The sequence below is a fragment of the Gopherus evgoodei genome, chromosome 9 (assembly GCF_007399415.2).
Source record: "Gopherus evgoodei ecotype Sinaloan lineage chromosome 9, rGopEvg1_v1.p, whole genome shotgun sequence".
Classification (NCBI taxonomy): domain Eukaryota; kingdom Metazoa; phylum Chordata; order Testudines; family Testudinidae; genus Gopherus; species Gopherus evgoodei.
In genome coordinates this window covers 28,694,433-28,712,877 of record NC_044330.1, presented here as the reverse complement: position 1 = coordinate 28,712,877, position 18,445 = coordinate 28,694,433, and the positions used below count along the sequence as shown (strand labels likewise).

Below are 18,445 nucleotides of genomic sequence, written 5' to 3'. Positions count from 1 at the left end.
GAGACTCTTCCCCAGTCTCTTCCATATTCTGAAGAAAGTTTAAACGGTTCTCTTCTTTCTCCTAAGTCAGCGGTTCTCAAACTTTTGTACTGGTGACTCCTTTCACATGGCAAGTCTCAGAGTGTGATCCCGCCCTTATAAATTAAAAACACTTTTATATATTTACCACCATTACAAATGCTGGAGGCGAAGTGGAGTTTGGGGTGGAGGCTGACAGTTCGCAACCCCCCCATGTAATAACCTCATGACCCCACTGTAACTATCATACAAGAAGCCAAGAGTTTCGCATCTGGACAATACTCTGAAGAGATCAAATATTGCAATCACAGCAATGTTTTTGCTAATGAAACAATGCTCTATTTATACAGAATCTGTTCTGGGCTTTCTCTGTGCTTCCACAGCATCTTTAATAATTTTCAAGCCTTACCATATTGAATAAATCCATTTATCTTATTTTCTAAGCCTTTAATGGTACCATAAATAACATTTATGGAATCTAAACAACATCATCAGAAAGTTACTTAAAGTGCAGTTCTACTTTGAGAAGTGGTTTACAAGCAACAAAATTTATTTTCTGTCAGCTCTACAAACTCAGCCAGGACTCAGATTCAAGCTAGATTCATTCCAACTCTCATACATCAGCAGCAGCAGTAAGGGCTCTGCAGGCCAAATTAGTCTATTGGAGCAAACCCACTACTGCCTTCCAAGTAAGCCCTCACTGTCACCTACAGAACGGATTGGGGCTTAGCAAACACTTATGTTGATGAGCCACAAGATGGAATAGAATTTGCATCTCAATCTCCCATAGCTGTGCTGACTCTGCAGGGCTAATGGGAGTAAGAGGTAGAAAAGACATTTGTCTCACAAAGGTAACCATGTATGACTCTGAACGCACAAAAGGAGCACATCTGTTGAGTAAGAACATGCCATTTTACATACTCATTTTTCAGGGTTAAACTGCCTCCTGGCTCATCTTTCTCATCTGTCAAATGGGGATAACATTTGCTTAGACGCGTTGTCATAGTGATTAGTTAGTTAATGGTTGTAAAACACTTTGAAGATGGTAAAGAGCTAGTGATAGTTATCACAGAAGTTACTACAGCTGTCATAATCTGAAGTGAATTTGTGCCATTCCTTCCCTAGGATTGCAACATTTCCTTTTAGTGAAGAAATAGGCAACCTTGAAGGAAAGGAGTTAATTGGGACAATAACAGAGTGAGGCTGGTGGTTTGTGCAAAAAGGAAACAACTAGTGTTTCAATATGCCACATACCCAGTAAATCATGAGAATGGTATGTAAAGATGGGGTTCAGAAGTGATTTTGTGAGACAGTCTGCGATCTGACAATGCTTTAAAAAGCAGATGCTGTGTCTATGTGGAAGATAACATTTTTTGCTGCCACAGCTGCCTGTATTTTTGATCTAGTTTTCAGCTCAGAGATATCAGTTATGTGGCAATCTATTCCCCTATGTATATGAAAAGACCTTAGGAAATAGGCTTTGAGCTGATCTAAGTCACAGGAAGGCTCCCACTGACTGCAGTGGTCACCAGATCAGGCCCCTGTTTAGCCAGGGTTTAAAGTGGTCTGAAAAAGTGGGGAGGGTCTATCAACCCCCTTCCTCCCCAACACACAGCAACCTATTCCCCTGCCGAACAATTAATTTTGCCCCCAAATCAATCTTCTGTCCCTCATCAGTTCTGCCTCCTCCAGCCTCTCCCCACCCTCAATTCTGTCCCCACATCAGTTCTTCCCTCACAGCCTCACCTCTGCTCTTCCTGGAGAGCTGACATTCTTCACTCCCATCTCCCAGGTTGTGGGGGGGAGTGGGGGTGGGAGGGGTGCAGTAGGATCTCCTTTCCCCCTTCCAAACCACCTATTGCAGGAAGGGAAGGGGAAGAGCAGAAGAGCCAGCACATTGCTCAGAAGAGGGGAGGCAGGAGAAGGGAATGGAATTGCCCTGACCTGCTGGACTCCTTTTGCTCCCTCCCCACTTTTGTGAGAATGGAGTCAGATCCTGAGAGGAGGGGGAGAACTCAATCTTGTTCCTGCAGCAGCCTTGATTAGCTGCTCTTCCCCAGGAGGGAGACAAAGGGGGAAAGTAGCCAATCAGAAAGGGTTTCCCCATAGCCCCATCATCAACCAACTGGCTTTTTGTAGCTTTTCTTTGGGCCTGCAACCTAGTACACTTTGCACACTGTATGTAGCAGAAATTTAGTTTCCATGAGTGTCAGCCACAGGATTCCTCTGAGCCTAATACTGATTCAAGGTTGGTGGAGAAGACTCTTTGGAGATGATATTAAACTACTCAAGATAGTTAAGACCAAAGCAGATTGTGAAGAACTTCAAAAAGATCTCACAAAACTAAGTGATTGGGCAACAAAATGGCAAGTGACATTTTATGTGGATAAATGTAAAGTGATGCACATTGGAAAAAATATAAATCATACATACCAACTATACATACAATATGATGGGGGCTAATTTAGCTACAACGAGTCAGGAAAAAGATCTTGGCGTCATCGTGGATAGTTCTCTGAAGATGTCCATGCAGTGTGCAGAGGCGGTCAAAAAAGCAAACAAGACGTTAGGAATCATTAAAAAGGGGACAGAGAATAAGACAGAGAATATATTATTGCCCTTATATAAATCGATGGTACGCCCATATCTTGAATACTCTGTACAGATGTGATCTCCTCATCTCAAAAAAGATATACTGGCACTAGAAAAGGTTCAGAGAAGGGCAACTAAAATGATTAGGGGTTTGGAATGGGTCCCATATGAGGACAGATTAAATAAGCTGGGACTTTTCAGCTTGGAAAAGAGGAGACTAAGGGGAGATGTGATAGAGGTATATAAAATCATAAGTGATGTGGAGAAAGTAGGTAAGGAAAAGTTATTTACTTATTCCCATAATACAAGAACTAGGGGACATCAAATGAAATTAATAGGTAGCAGATTTAAAACAAATAAACGGAAGTTCTTCTTCACACAGCACACAGTTAACTTGTGGAACTCCTTACCTGAGGAGGTTGGGGAGGCTGGGACTATAACAATGTTTAAAAGGGAACTGGATAAATTCATGATGGCTAAGTCCATAAATGGCTATTAACCAGGAAGGGTAAAGAATGGTGTCCCTAGCCTCTGTTCATCAGAGGAGATGGAGATGGATGGCAGGAGAGAGATCACTTGATCATTGCCTGTTAGCTTCACTCCCTCTGGGGCACCTGGTATTGGCCACTGTCGGTAGATAGATACTGGGCTAGATGGACCTTTGGTCTGACCCAGTACGTCCGGTCTTATGTTCTTATGTTCTTTCCCTAGACTGTGGCTCACTTAATTCTGGTCTCCCACTCCTCCCAGACACTCTCTCTCTCTCACTTAACCATAGAACTTTCTCTCACAGATTTGAACACCTCAACATTGGAGGCATTCAGGTTCCAAATTCTATGGGTATGTCATCTCTCTCTGGACCTTCTCCTCACACAAACCATACTATACTCTTATCCCAGCTTCCCTATCTCTATTAAGCCTCCAATAGTACATCCTCTATCCCTCCTATTTCACACTCCACGGTTTCGTTTCCTTCCCTCCTGTTGTGCTGATAGTCTCAGGAATCCCTGCCCCTCTTTCAAACCATCCAATAGTCCAGTAGTTCCCACACCATGGTATGTGGGTGGCTAGTAGCCTGCAGAGCACTTACTGGTCATCCATGGAAGGCTGGTTGGGTAAAGAACAAACATTTGTAACCTGAATCAAACAGGTGGGAAGTGACCACAAAAATAATAGGCTTCTGAACCAGGTGTGAGGTGAGTTGTGCTGCTGGCAAGGGGGCACTACAGATGTATTTTTTAAAATAAGCTGTTCATCCACTAAAATTTTGTTATGAACAAATGAAATTCCATCATAGGGCAATGACAGAACCAGCACTCCTATGAAACCACTTTAAAACCAGATTTCTACTTTAAGTTTCAAGGGGGACCTCCAAGATCCACTATAACTGGGCAGGAGTTGGGCCAGTGTGTCATGATTTGTATCTATGTAGTACTGTACTCTACTGGAATTGAAGGGACTTGATCATATATAACAGTTCCCTCTGCTACTGTACTTGAACAGATGAAACTGCTGCTTTAGTTTCCCACTAAAGACTTGTACTTTGAAACCAAAGGTCATTAGTTCACACACCTAATGCCTCTTCTGAGGTTGGTGCATGTATCTGGCACAGATTATTACAAGCTGATACATGGTGTGAAATATCAAATGACATTCTAGTGAGGAGGGTATGAGATACAGTTTCACTGAAACTTATGTGCATGCGACATTTCAACTGACATATCCCATAGGACTTTCAGATGTATATGCAGCTCAACTACTGTGACACTAAAAACAATACAGTATATGAAGCATTGTCAATAGACTCAATATAATGTTAGTAGGAGTGTTTGGATTTTTTAACTCCACCAGGTTTGTCTCCAATACCATTATCATGTCAATGGAGCACTTTTTAAAAACAAATTTTATTTTTTTTGACAAACAGAACTGGCATTGTTAAACTATTTCCAGTGATCAAAAAGAGCAATAGGAATGTATTAATCATGGTGAAAGCTAGGTGTTTGTCTATAGACTACATATATTATACATGGAGCTAATATTGATTTTTTTAAATTGCATTTGATATATTGATTTGAGATGTTTAGATTACAGGTGAAGTTCCCTTTCAGCTTTAACAACACTCAGCTCAGCATGTTTCTGAGTCATACTTAAGTTTGCCCTTTTATGAGCAAACATGTTAGAAGTGAAGTGAGACAGTTCCACTGGCAGCAGCTCAGGACTTTTAGTTGTTCGGCTTGTGTTACTTATCCTATTTTAAGGTATGACTGAATAGGGATGGATTCTGTAATCACAATGCTTAGGTATAGTTGTTTGGCCTTGTAAACCATGACTTAAAATGGGATTTTTTAAAAGGTAATCCTCATCCCAAAATGAACTTTTAACCAACAGATTTTAAAATGTTCATCAACCTTCACCTTTGTCAATTATGAGCAAGATCTTGAAATCTTTACTCAGGCAAATAATCCTTAACTCAGGCAAGTAGTTCCATTGACTACAATGGGCCTACTTGTCTAAAGGAGCATGTGACAGAAGGTATCTCTGTATTCAGACCCTACGCCAGGGGTCAGCAACCTTTCAGAAGTGGTGTGCCCAGTCTTCATTTATTCACTCTCTAATTTGCGTGCCACTAATACATTTTAATGTTTTTAGAAGGTCTCTCTCTGTAAGTCTATAATATATAACTAAACTATTGTTGTATGTAAAGTAAATAAGGTTTTTAAAATGTTTAAGAAGCATCATTTAAAATTAAATTAAAATGCAGAGCCCCCCGGACCAGTGATCAGGACCTGGGCAGTGTGAATGCCACTGAAAATCAGCTTGCGTACCGCCTTCGACACTGGTGCCATAGGTTGCCTACCCCTGCCCTACACACTATTGTAATAAACTTTGTACGAACAGGTATCATTGAAAGCTAATCACTTGCTGGTCAATCATTAAAACCTAATCACTTGCTGGTCAATAACATCATGGTGAAATATATGTAAAATTATATGTAAAGTTATGAACATAGCATGAAATCATGACTGAAGTGTGTTTACCAGACAAGCCTGGGAAGTGGGTAAAGCTCTTTCTCAGAGACAAAGAACAAGTTGATGCTTCTAGCCAGGTGTCAAAGCTGATGGGTCATCACTAAGGCTAAGTTTTTGTCATGGATATTTTAAGTAAAAGTCAAGGACAGGTCACGGGCAATAAACAAAAATTCACAGAAGCCGTGACCTGTCCCTGACTTTCACTAAAAATATCCCTGAAAAAAGGGATAGGTGGATTCAGCATCCACTGCTGCTGGGGCTCCTGGTCCTGCACCGCTGCAATGCATGGGAGCTCCACGGTCCTCCTGCTGCTGGGGCTGGGCTGCTGCAGGGTCCCCTCACCCCTGGGGCAGTTGGGAGCTGCAGAGAGTGCCCCTGCCACCGGCCACGGCTGGGTAGCTGTGGGGTGCACCAGCTGCCCAGTCACGGCAGACAGTGGGGACTCCCTGCAGCTGTTTAGCCACAGCAGGTGCTGGGGCAACCCCATGCACCTGCCCAGCCAGCAGGGACTCCCTACAGCTGTCCAGCTGTGGCATGCGGTGGAGGGCAGCAGGGCAACCCTGCAGCTTCAGGGTCTGCCAGCCCCCCACCACAGCTGGGCAGCTGCAAAGTCCCCCCACCAGGGCAGGGAGCTGTAGGAGCGCGGCTGGCTGGGAGCTCCAGTCTCGAGGCAGAAAATATCACAAAGGTCAATGGAAGTCATGGACTCCATAACATAATCGTTGCCTTAGCCATCACCTGTTGTGTTCATTCTTTGGCATGGAAGCGGGGGAAGGCAAGAGACTCAGATCTGTATCTTAGACCTGGTCTACACTACGGGGTTAGGTCGAATTTAGTCACCGTAAACAGGTGGACTCACCCCCACAGCACCTCCTGTTGGTCACTTTAGGAATTAGCTCAGGTTCCAGTGGAGCGCCCTCTGCAGGCTGGTGATCCGCCTTGTTTCCTGTTACAGGCCTCGTGTCCCTCCCTGGATCCCAGTGCCCCTTTTACGTGGGGTTCTGCCCCTGGCAGTAACCCCTTCCTCTTTCTTAGGGATTTCCCCTCCCTGGGAAAAAAACCTTTCCCCTGTCCCCAGTTTGCTTCAATGTAGGCTACTGCCAGTCATTGTCTGGCCCCACACCCTGGGGCAGACTGCAGTATCAGCCACTCATCATCAGCAAAGGGGTTTGGACCTGCTGCCTTGGCCTACCCCTGGGTTGCACCCTGCAACCCCAGTACCTCCTGGCCTAATTCTAGGCCACAGCCTGGGGCTTTCCAGGCAGGAGCTCCCCAGCTCCTCTGCCTTTCCCCAGCACTGCTTTACCCTAGGTACCTGCTCTGGTTCTCGGCAGCCAGGCCCTTCTCCCTCTACAAACAGAGGAAGACTGTCTGCCCTTGGCTTCCCTGGCCTTCTTATTAGGCCCTGTCGCTCAGTTTGGGGTGTGGCCTCCAGCTGCAGCCACTTCCCCAATCAGCCCAGCGTAAAAGGGCTGCTTTCTCCAGCCCCAGCCCCTTTCCTGGGCTGTTTTTAACCCCTTCAGGGCGGGAGCAGAGATCCACTCTGCTACAGTCGCGTTAGGTCGATTTTAATATGAATGCGTCCACGCAACCAACCCCATTCCATCAACTTAAAAGGCTCCTAAAATCAACTTCTGTACTCCTGCCCGGCAAGGGGGGTAGCGCTAAAATCGACCTTGCTCGATCGAATTTGGGGTAGTGTGGGTGCAAATCGATGGTATTGGCCTCCAGGAGCTATCCCAGAGTGCTCCATTGTTACCACTCTGGACAGCACTTTGAACTCCAATGCACTAACCAGGTACACAGGAAAAGCCCCGGGAATTTTTGAATTTCATTTCCTGTTTGGTCAGCATGACGAACTCAGCAGCACAGGTGACCATGCAGTCCCACCAGAATTGTAGTGCGTAGAATGTTTCTACACGCCCCCCATCCCTCCTAACAGCCAGCATGGATTTGTAAAGAACAAATTGTGTCAAACCAATCTGATAGCTTTCTTTGATAGGATAACGAGTCATGTGGATAAGGGAGAAGTGGTGGATGTGGTATACCTAGACTTTAATAAGGCATTTGATACGGTCTCGCATGATATCCTTATCGATAAACTAGGCAAATACAATTTAGATGGGGCTACTATAAGGTGGGTGCATAACTGGCTGGATAACCGTACTCAGAGAGTAGTTATTAATGGCTCCCAGTCCTGCTGGAAAGGTATAACAAGTGGGGTTCCGCAGGGATCTGTTTTGAGACCGGCTCTTTTCAATATCTTCATCAACGACTTAGATGTTGGCATAGAAAGTATGCTTATTAAGTTTGCAGACGATACCAAACTGGGAGGGATTGCAACTGCTTTGGAGGACAGGGTCAAAATTCAAAATGATCTATCTGGACAAATTGGAGAAATGGTCTGAGGCAAACCGGATGAAGTTCAATAAAGACAAATGCAAAGTGTTCCACTTAGGAAGGAAGAATCAGTTTCACACATACAGAATGGGAAGAGACTGTCTAGGAAGGAGTATGGCAGAAAGAGATCTAGGGGTCATAGTGGACCACAAGCTAAATATGAGTCAACAGTGTGATGCTGTTGCAAAGAAAGCAAACATGATTCTGGGATGCATTAACAGGTGTGTTGTAAACAAGACATGAGAAGTCATTCTTCTGCTCTACTCTGTGCTGGTTAGGCCTCAACTGGAGTATTGTGTCCAGTTCTGGGCACCGCATTTCAAGAAAGATGTGGAGAAATTGGAGAGGGTCCAGAGAAGAGCAACAAGAATGATTAAAGGTCTTGAGAACATGACCTATGAAGGAAGGCTGAAAGAACTGGGTTTGTTTAGTTTGGAAAAGAGAAGACTGAGAGGGGACAGGATAGCAGTTTTCAGGTATCTAAAAGGGTGTCATCAGGAGGAGGGAGAAAACTTGTTCACCTTAGGCTCTAATGATAGAACAAGAAGCAATGGGCTTAAACTGCAGCAAGGGAGATTTAGGTTGAACATTAGGAAAAAGTTCCTAACCATCAGGGTAGTTAAACACTGGAATAAATTATCTAGGGAGGTTGTGGAATCTCCATCTCTGGAGATATTTAAGAGTAGGTTAGATAAATGTCTATCAGGGACGGTCTAGACAGTATTTGGTCCTGCCATGAGGGCAGGGGACTGGACTTGATGACCTCTTGAGGTCTCTTCCAGTCCTAGAGTCTATGAATCTATGAATCTCCGTCCCTGAGGTTATCACAGATTAGAAGGTGAGAAAAATGCACTCGTGATGACATGTTTTCCAAGCTCATGCAGTCCACCCTCACTGATAGGAAACAGCTTAATGCATAGAGGCATTTAGTGGCAGAGGCCAGGAAAGAATTAAGTGAGTGTGAAGAGCAGAGGCAGGACATGATGCTGAGGCTAATGGGGGAGCAAACGGACACAATGAAGGGTCTGTTGGAGCTGCAGGAAATCCAACAAGAGCACAGGCCCCCACTGCATCCACTGTATAACTGCCTTCCCTCCTCCCCAAGTTCCATAGCCTCCTCATCCAGATGCCCAAGAATCGGGGGAGTGGAGGATGCTCTGGGCACCCTGCCACTCCACTCCAGAGGATGGCCCAAGCAACAGAATGCTATCATTCAAACAGTTTGATTTTTAGTTTGGCTACAATAAGAAATGTGGCCTTGTCCTTCCTCCTCCCCCACCCTACCCAGGCTACCTTGTCCGTTATCTCATTTTTTTATTAATAAAGAAAGAATGCATGGTTTCAAAATAATAGTTACTTTATTTTGAAGGGGGGAGGGTGGTTGGCTTATAGGAAATTAAAATCAGTAAAGGGAGTGGGTTTGCATCAAAGAGAAACACACACAACTGTCACACTGAAGCCAGGCCAGTCATGAAACTGGTTTTCAAAGCTTCTCTGATATGCAGCGTGCTTTGCTGTGCTCTTCTAATTGCCCTGGTGTCTGGCTGCTCAAAATCGGATGCCAGGCAATTTGCCTCAACCTCCCATCCCACCATAAATGTCTCCCTCTTATTCTCACAGATATTATGGAGCACACAACAAGCAGCAATAACAATGGGAATGTTGGTTGCGCTGAGGTCTGACCTAGTCAGCAAACATCACCAGAGAGCTTTTAAACGTTCAAAGGCACATTCTAACACTCTAACATTCTTCACTTGCTCAGCCTATAATTGAACTGCTCCTTACTACTGTTCAGGCTTCTTGATCCATGGAAGCAGGGGGTAGGCTGGGGTAGGTGCAACTGTGCGGTGGTGCTGGCTGGGAGAGCAGCCTAAGGCAGAAGACTCCAGCTCGCATGATATTCCAGGCAGGACTGAATCTCCATGAGATGAAACTTAAAGAAGAGAAAGACCTGGAGTCTCTGGCTCCCATTCGGTGCTCTAGGACCATGTCTGTCCAGGTGCCCTGATTGACCTCACTGAGGTCTGCCAAGAGCACCCAGGAGACATACACGGGCTATCAGTCCTACTGCACTGTCTGCCACGAAGGCAAGGAGCTGCTGCTGTGTAGCAATGCTGTATGGTGTCTGCCAGCAGCACCCAGGAGATGTATCTATTGGGTTTCCGGGAAGTCCTGCTAAAGATCCTCCCCCAGCCTAAGGGGAGGAACCACAGGACCACAGAACCCACTGATTATGGGGGACAACTAATAAAAGAACAGGGACAGGAGTGCGGTCAAAGGGTCATAAGAAGGGAACCTGACGGGGACACCGAGCAGAGAACCCCGGACAGCGTCCACTGCTCCTCAAAGGTGTCAAGGGAGCCAGCGGACACCGTCCAAAGGAACTCCGCCCGGATTCGTGAACGGACCATGGAGCGGAAACAAGTCCCACAGTCACCGGAGTCTCCATCGGCCAACCTCCTCTCCCTGGTCGTGTAGATGGCCTTTTTAGCCAGGGCGAGGAGGAGGTTGACCAGGAGGTCCCGGGACTTTGTGGGGCCACGGATAGGGAGTGCGTAGAGAAGGAGGTGAGGGGAAAAGTGCAGCCAGAAACGTAATAGGATGTTAATGAGGAGCCGGTGCAGGGGCTGCAACCTGGCGCACTCTAAGTAAACGTGCGCCAGGGTCTCTCTCATGCCGCAGAAAGGGCAGGTGTCTGGGACAGGGGTAAACCGTGCCAAGTACACGCCCGTGCTTACGGCCCCATGAAGGAGCCGCCAACTGATAGCCCCGGCGGGTCTCGGGACCAGGGTAGAGTATAGGCTGGCCCACCGGGGCTCCTCACCCTCCAGAGGTGGCAGGAGGTCCCGCCACTTTGTATCGGGGCAGGACACGAGAGTGAGGAAGTGAAGGGTGTGGAGCACGAGTGTGTAGAGGTGTTTCCTTGGCGCGGTTTGAAAACGGACCGGCTGCAGATCGTGCAGCCGGCTTGCGGAGAAGGGGCGGGGGGACCGGTTGGGTCTATGGGGCAGGGGCCCGATACCCAGGAGATGTATGGTGACGGTGAGCTGAGTGGGCTCCATGCTTGCCATGGTATGGCAACAGCACAGGTAACCCAGGAAAAAAAGCGCGAAACAATTGTATGCCTTTGCTTTCACGGAGGGAGGGAGGGGGGCCTGGCGACATGTACCCCAAACCACCCATGACAATGTTTTTGTCCCATCAGGCATTGGGAGCTTAACCCAGAATTCCAATGGGCAGTGGAGACTGCAGGAACTGTGGGATAGCTACCCACAGTGCACTGCTCTGTAAGTCGATGCTAGCCACAGTAGTGAGGACGCATTCAGCCAACTTAATGCGCTTAGTGTGGACATACACAATCGACTGTATAAAATCGGTTTCTAAAAATCGACTTCTATAAAATTGACCTAACTTCGTAGTGTAGACACACCTTTAACAAGCAGAGGTGAAAAGCAACAGCATAACACCTCTTCCCCACCAGACTCTGTCTCCTTGCACTCATCTGGAAATAACTTTATCTAGGGGTTACTCAAGAAAATGCAATTCAAAGTGAGACTGAACTATAAAAGTGAGGGGCAAAAACACCCCCAAGTTCTCTGTTCCTGTAAATCTCTCTTTCACCCAAGAGGTAAACCAGCCAGAAAACAGCCAGTGGACCTTGGGAGCAGATCCTGGTGTGAGAGTTCAGTCAGCAATGTTACTGGAACATATGGTGTGGGACTTCATCTTGAACCAAGTCTAGTATGTCAAATTAGAAAGTGTTTTCTCTTTATTTTTCTTGTAACCATTTCTGACTTTAATGCCTCATTACTTGGGTTCACTTAAAATCTCTTTGCCGTTAAATAGACTTGTTTTATTCTTTAATCAAAACTAATCCAGCATTGTGAGGAGAGGGCTGGACAGTGCAGACAATGTGTTTTTGGGGAAAATCTGGGACCAAGAGTGTATTGGGGTCACCCTGCATATAGTAACCAAGGCTGCTGGGAGCCAGAGAATGACTGGTGTTTGTTGACAGGCTGCTGGGGTCAGAACTGCTGGACAGGGCTGTGGCTTTACACAGATACTCAGAGTGTAACCTGCATGCTGCAGGCTGATTGTGAGCAACCAAAGTTGGAAGATACAACAGCGAAGCACTGCGAGGCACCCAAGGTTGCAGGGCCAGAGTGACACAGCTGCTCACTGATCTGGATTACACCCTGGAATATCATAGAGGGCTACTGGATCAGACTCATACTGAGCTACTTGGCACCACATGAATCTCATAAGAGCTGTCAGATCTCTCCTGCATCATGTACCTCAGCTAAATAAAAGTCTCAAACTGCTCCAGGATCAAGTTCTGGTACAGTGCTTCCTAAACAGGGATATCTGCTTCCTGTCATGGTATGGGGACATGGGGGTATTTACACTGAAGAGAACACTTAATTCCCTACATTCACAATTGAATTCCCACTGATAGGAATGAGAAATTAATTCAGATTTCAAGACCGTGATAAGCCATACCAACCAGGATGTTTTCAGTTGGATTTTCTCTGCCATTGTTACTCTTTTGTGCAACAGCTTTACCCAGACGGACTGGCTAGTTTAAGGGATAGGTGGCAGACTACATAAAGCCTTTCATGTGCAGGGTCACCAGGATGACTCCATCCCACACTGGCAGTGACCAAGAGACCATTAGTATGGGATGGTTCAGTAATCTATGTAAAATGTGTTACTGGTCTCAATTTAACATGTAAAATATTCCATCATTGTAGCTTTGGGTTTTACTCACAGAATTGATACTTCTGAAAACTGCACATGCTGTTTGCATGGCTCCTTTCAATATTTTTAGTGATTTAGTTTATTTTTAGTGATGTAGCTTATTTTCATGTCCTTTGTTTTATTATTGCACTGGGCACAGCAGAAGAAACAGTGCCTCCCTGTAAATGTATGGTAAGTGTTTGGCAGCTCAAAGGAAAACCTGCAAACTCAGGATTGATAGCAGGTAGCCAGGAAAGGGAAGGGCTGAACCTAGAGAGGACAAAGTTTGAAGTGGAGAAAGGACGGGGCAGAAGGCAAGAGTTCTACAGTAGTTGCCTTATGGTAAGTACCTCCCATCTTTTTAGATTAAATACTATAAAAACCTCAATGAAGTAAGTTACACTCATTCTTTGCAACCTAGTCATAATTTTGATTGTAAAGTGCCTCGTGAGACATCCCAGCTACTACTGAATACAGACCTGAATAACTGATTGCCTTAGCAAGCATTATTCAGTTCCTACACATACTATTATTAAAGAAATGAATGGATTAAATCATTCACTAAAGCATAAATCTAAGATATTCATTTAGCAGGAATAAAATAAATTCTGATTTTTTTTTTCCTTTTCAGGGTGAGATTTTCTTGTAGCCAGAAATCAGCCTTTTGATTGTGTACCACAAAACTACATATACATACACCTGTATTTGTGCATATGTGAACTGGGTACCATGTGTACTTGTGCAAATATCTGGTTATGTACACAAAATGGATGTGGCCATAATGTACTGGGTAAACATGATGGGGTCACTCACCTCAAGAACCTGCTATCAGTTATGTGTGATACCACAATCTTTGTCCTGCTCCCGGCACCCCTTGCAGACACTCACCTTCATTAGGCAGGTCTTCAATGGCTCAGCCCCCTGGCCAAGTCACATCATCTAAATGGATCAAGAAACCCGTTTGGGGATATTCAAGTCCAAAACATACCCAAGCAAAAATCTTCCAATCCCTTGTTCAGGCTGGACTCAGCCCCTCCTTCCTGAGGGTTCTTTCTCTCTTCAGCCCCTCTTGGGCTCCTCCTTTCAATCCAGCCCTCTGCTCAGGCTCCTAAAGGAGGTTAGTAAAGGGGTTAGTAAAGAGTCCTGCCAGAACTACTGGTCTACCCTCACCAGGGCATTCAACATTGTCTCTGGGCCCTTTTAAATCTAGCCCCTTTTCTTGGGGCTCAGGGACAATGGGCAGGGAAGCTGGGGGGCAGGGCTGCTCGGGCCCCCTGCTCAAGGCAGGTGGAGGGTCCATAACAGCTTTGCACTGCTGCCTGCCCAGCTCTTATCATAGCTGGGCTGCGGCTCCGAGCCGCCCTCCTGGCCAGAGCCGGGTCAGAGAGAACTGGACGGGCAGCTTGGGTTTATAAACTAGCCATGTCTCTTTCGGAGGCTTAAACCACTCCAGCACTTACTGGTGGGGGGACCCAGGACCACCCACTGCTACAGATTCCAGGAACCCTACACACAGCAGTCATGTACTGTACTTGGTTGCTGCTACACTCCCTGGGCCTTTTCCCACCTGGATTCTTGTCTCTGTCCATTACTTAGGGCTAGAGCTCTCAATTCCTCTCACTCCCAGGTTTAGCAAGTGCAGCCCCTCAAATGTCCCTGGGCCAAAGCACCCTGCCTCACCTCTCTGGTCCAAGCCAGGAACTGACCCACTCAGGCCCTGCAGCTCCTTTTATCTGACGATGCTGGGCTCTGATTGACTGCTTGTGTGGAGCCTTTCTAGGCAGTCTGGAGGACCCAGCCTTAGAGCCTTGCAAATCCGTGGGTATCCGCTTTATATCCACAGATCATTTCTGTGGATACCAGCATGGATGTGGATACAAATTCTGTATCCACACAAGGCTCTGACAGTAAGAGTGGGCAGGCAGCTGTGAGGAACCACAGTGTGGATCCTCCAGCTGCCCTGGGCAGGGGTTGGGCTCAGGGACAATGGGCAGGGAGGCTGTGGGGCAGGGCTGCTTGGGCCCCCTGCTCAAGGCAGATGGAGGGTCCATAACAGCTTTGCACTGCTGCCTGCCCAGCTCTTATCGTAGCTGGGCTGCGGCTCCGAGCCACCCTCCTGGCCAGAGCTGGGTCAGAGAGAGCTGGATGGGCAGCTGTGGGGAGCCTGGGTTCCTCCACCTGCCTTGGGCAGGAGACTGGGACACTGGGTGGGGGGCTGCTCAGGCCCCCGCACCCAAGGCAGTTGGAGGGTCCACCGTGGCTCCACACAGCTGCCAGCATGTCTCTCCCTGACCAGGCTCCAGAGTGGTGGGTGCCTTTGAGCCTCAGTCCGGCATCCGGTGTAGATCCCTGAAAATCTGCAGATATCTGTGGATGTGGATATCTGTAGATCATTTTTGTAGATCATGGATAGGATGTGGATACACATTTGTGTATCTGTGCAGGGTTCTACCTATCTTCACTGCTCCTATCCTCGGGAAGGGTGTGGTAGGACCACAAGGCCTCCAGCAGGGTGTCTCAGAGGGCCTGGTACACCCCATCACAGTACCAAAATCTCTGCATAGGGCCCCTGGGTGGAAATTTAGTCCTAAAAAGTTTAGGACTGACTGGTACTTTGAACTCTATACTTACAAGATAATTATTTATTATAATAAATAATATTTATCAAATGTACAATGTAAAATCGTAGAACATTGGGTTTGGAGGTAGTATCAGTCTAGACATGTACCTCATCAGTTTTGTTATTGTGCAGAAGAGCATGAGAAGTTAGGCAAAAACGGAGTTATAAAAAATAACTGCTGTATTTTAGAAAGAAATTCAGCATACTCTGGAATAGTTGCTACACTACACTTTGTGCTGTTAGGACTTTATTTTTAGAAGTGGTCATCCATTTTGTGCAAATATTTGTCTTTTAGAAATACAAATATCTGACCATGCTCTTAAGACACATGTTTAGACTTCCCAAGGACGTCAATTGTGTCTGCAATTATTTGCACCTGCAACTTAGTGGATGCAAGAAATGCCAAGTTGAGGCTCCTTAAAACAATATACATCAGATCCTTAGAATTTAAAAGCATCAAACTGATAGAAAATTAATCTGATTTTGAGAACTTAGGGATAGGTCTTTACATCAAATACTGTTTTTCTCAAAAAACAACAACAAAATGTTCCCATGCAGTAATAGAGAAGTTAGAAGTACAGTTCAGCCACATAAAGCTATAAAACAGTCTCCATAGTCATTTTTAGGGTTATTAATCTGGACACTGTTTGGCCTAACTTTTAGGATGAAAGTAAAAGGATTAACCACTGAAAAACCTAATTCTTTCACCTAGTTATAAAGCAAAACACAGACAGAAATGAACCAAAGGCTGGAATAGGGAATGAATTACTGCATCTTGTTGTAGGCTGTTGTTAAAAACCAAAAATGTCACCAATTACATACTCATTTTTCATACCCTACCTGCCATCTGGGTACTGATAGCCACCCAACAGAAAAATGAATGCTTCACTGTCTCTAATAGAGAGTGTACGCTTACTGTGAATCGGGAACCCATTAACTGGCTGCCATGCTACCGTGTGCAGTGATCCTGCTAGCTTGTATAAACTCAAGAGGTTTAGGGTGTGGATGGGAGACCTCCCAGGAAGATCTCTGTGTGACAGGAAATAGTGGTGGCACCATATAATCTACTATTTCAAAGTTGCTCAGCATTCCAACTTCTCTTCAACTAAATGAAAGTTGTAGGTGTCGAGCACCTCTGAAACCCAAGCCATTATTACTAGACAGTTGCAATCTTTGCTTTGTCAATACAGAGTCAATGCCCTATTGTGGCATTATGGGGCACTGGGTTACTGGAGTGTGTTTGGCTGAAATATAAAACTGAATTTCTGACTTCTTCAGATCATTCAAAATTCCATGACACTTTTCACAAGAGTAAAGATATGTTCAATGGACCTGGTTGAAAAATGTTTCTTCCTCCTCCCCCAGGAAAAGTTTCAGCAAAAAGTTATTTTAATCAAAATTGTCCAAGGAAAATTTCAACTTTTTTCTGAAAAACTGAAAACCAAAAACTTTTTTGGATTCTCAGTCTATTGCTGGAAAGTCTAAATTTTCCAAGGAAAGTAGAGACATTTTCTGTTGAAAATTTCATTTAGTCAAAACCCTACTTTTCCGAGAAAGCATCATTAACAGAAAAATTTCAACCAGCCCTAATGTTAAACCTTGGTGTACTGCTCAGATTATATTCAGCCTATTTAAGATTCCCTGCAGTATCTATTAGAAAAGGTACTTTGCACTTGCTGCCCTAAGCTGTTCCTGTGTTTCACCCTAGCAATTCAGTGATCCATGTGCACAGTTTGCAAAGTGCTTTGGGGTCCTTAAGATTATCAGCATTCTTACCACACTGAAAAATTAGAAGTACCACAAGGACTTTGTTACAATGCTGCCCTCGCTGATATAGGAACCTGAGAAAATGAAGCCAGTGATAATGTATAAATGTAGTATTTGCAAAACTTGCAGTTGCTAATTTAGCCTACTTGACTTGATGGTTCTAGGACAGTGGAAAACACTAGGAGAGATTCTTGACATTTCTCAGCACTGGTGTCTGGTAGGTGGAGAAATTTTCACGTAGTTGGCATGAGACATGGCATTATATCACCTGATGGCCACATGCTGTTTCAAGATACAAAGTAAACTTTAAAGATATATTTAAGCACACAGAGAGAAAGTTTATTATAATAAAGGGAGCTGATCTTGAAGAATGTATATGGTTGACATGGACTGGTTGAGAGAATCTCCTTTGGAAGGGCTTAAAACACAGGTGAATGTTTAGCACAAATATGTTTCAAAGATGCCCTATAGGTACTTTCAAACAAAGAATCTCTGTAGACAACTCAGGGGATGAAGTCACCTCTTCCCGCACCCTACACTCTAGTGTAGAACTATCACTGGTTACTGTCTGTAAGTGGCAGGAAGAAGTCTAAAGTAAAGCAAGTCTCCATGTTTCTAGTAATCTCCCACTAAAATTCTGCAGTAGAAGATAGGGTGTTCTGTTGTAATAGTTTTTGTGTGTGAGGGATTCAAAGGGGGTCCCCCTCCCTCACCAGCTGAAGCTGTGGTTTCTAAAAACATCTGTCACAGGCCAAGAGATTAGGTAATTTATGACGTAGCAGTCAGTTTGATCAAATTTAGGGCCTGTGCTGGCAAACCCTTGCTCACATGATTCGTCCTCTTGACGTCTCACCTGGGACTGTAGGATTAGATCTTATTTTAAAGGCAAAAATTTCCCCCTCCAACAGAGAAACTTTCACTTTGCAGAAGGATGTGATAATTCGGAGAGGCTGTATAGGGAATGGGAAACTAGATCTCCAAATGATTCTTGCATAGCCATCCATGGAACTGGCTGAGGTAGGACACAGGGATCTGCTACTGGGTAGAAGATTGGATCCTTCCATTCTCAGGAAGAGGAGGGGGGACTACTAAGGGGGCAGAGGCCAAACCAAGCAAAGGCCACTCCAGTGCTGCTCCCTATGGTTTGGAGAGAACTTTCTCTTCTTCATTCCCATGGATTTGCTCTTGGTAGGAAGAATGTGCTTTATAGCAGGGATTGGCAATCAGGAAAATCTGCTGGCGGGCCGGGATGGCTTGTTTACCGGCAGTGGCCACAGGTTTG

At 45.4% G+C, this 18,445-nt stretch overlaps 1 long non-coding RNA gene across 2 annotated transcripts in view; it reads right to left on the bottom strand.

Annotated features, from left to right (window-relative positions):
* LOC115657500 overlaps positions 1-18,445 on the bottom strand; it is a 63,817-nt gene that overhangs the window by 30,050 nt on the left and 15,322 nt on the right. For both annotated transcript variants that reach the window (XR_004001987.1, XR_004001986.1), the window contains exon 2: positions 13,765-13,884. This is a non-coding gene — a long non-coding RNA (uncharacterized LOC115657500). The remainder of the gene's footprint in view (positions 1-13,764; positions 13,885-18,445) is intronic.